This window comes from Rhinopithecus bieti, unplaced genomic scaffold (assembly GCF_001698545.2).
Source record: "Rhinopithecus bieti isolate Rb0 unplaced genomic scaffold, ASM169854v2 scaffold_32621, whole genome shotgun sequence".
Taxonomy (NCBI): Eukaryota; Metazoa; Chordata; class Mammalia; order Primates; family Cercopithecidae; genus Rhinopithecus; species Rhinopithecus bieti.
In genome coordinates this window covers 1-751 of record NW_016890466.1, presented here as the reverse complement: position 1 = coordinate 751, position 751 = coordinate 1, and the positions used below count along the sequence as shown (strand labels likewise).

At 42.7% G+C, this 751-nt stretch overlaps 1 pseudogene; it reads right to left on the bottom strand.

The window, feature by feature from the left end:
- Positions 1-7: 7 nt before the first annotated feature.
- Positions 8-282, bottom strand: LOC108525903 (cytochrome c oxidase subunit 6A1, mitochondrial pseudogene; annotated as a pseudogene).
- Between the last annotated feature and the right edge of the window lie 469 nt (positions 283-751).

Here is a 751-nt window from a genome sequence, read left to right as displayed (position 1 = left end):
GTATGGTTACCATCTCCCCAGGGAAACGGCTTGGTCCTGATGCGGAGATGAGGGTAGGCGATGAACTCGGGTCTCTTGTGCTCTCCGTGGTGTGACTTCTGGTACACATTCAGCATGCTGACTGCCACACCAGGGAGCACGACGAAGAAGGTGAGAGTCTTCCACATGCGAGCTGATCCCTCTTCGCCATTGGCGCCACTCGACATAGGCCACCCCAGCTGTGGGCCGGACCGACCCAGCAGACAAGAAACCCAGGACACACCAACTGCCGTCATTTTCAACCTAGACTACTCCACATGTTTAGTTTTAAAAGAAACTGCCAAACTTTTCGAGAGTGGCTTTATCATTTTATATTCCTACCAGCAATGCATGAATGATCTGGTTTCTCTGCATTCTCACCAATACCTGGTGTTGTCTCTATTTTCAACTAGAGCCATTCTGATAGATGTGTAGTGATATTTTATTGTGGTTTTAATTTGCATTTCCCTGATGTTTAATGATGAATATCTTTTCATGTGTTATTTGTCATCTGTATATATTCTTTAGTTAGATGTCTTCATGTTTGCCCATTTTCTAATTAGACTGTGATTTTACTGTTGAGTTGAGAGGGTTCCTTATATTTTCTAGTCCTCTGCTGGATATATGGTTTATAAATATTTTCTCCCAGTCTGTAGCTTGGTTTGCAGTGGCACGATCATGGCTCATTGCACTCTTGATCTCTTTTTTTTTTTTTTTTTTTTGAGATAGAGTC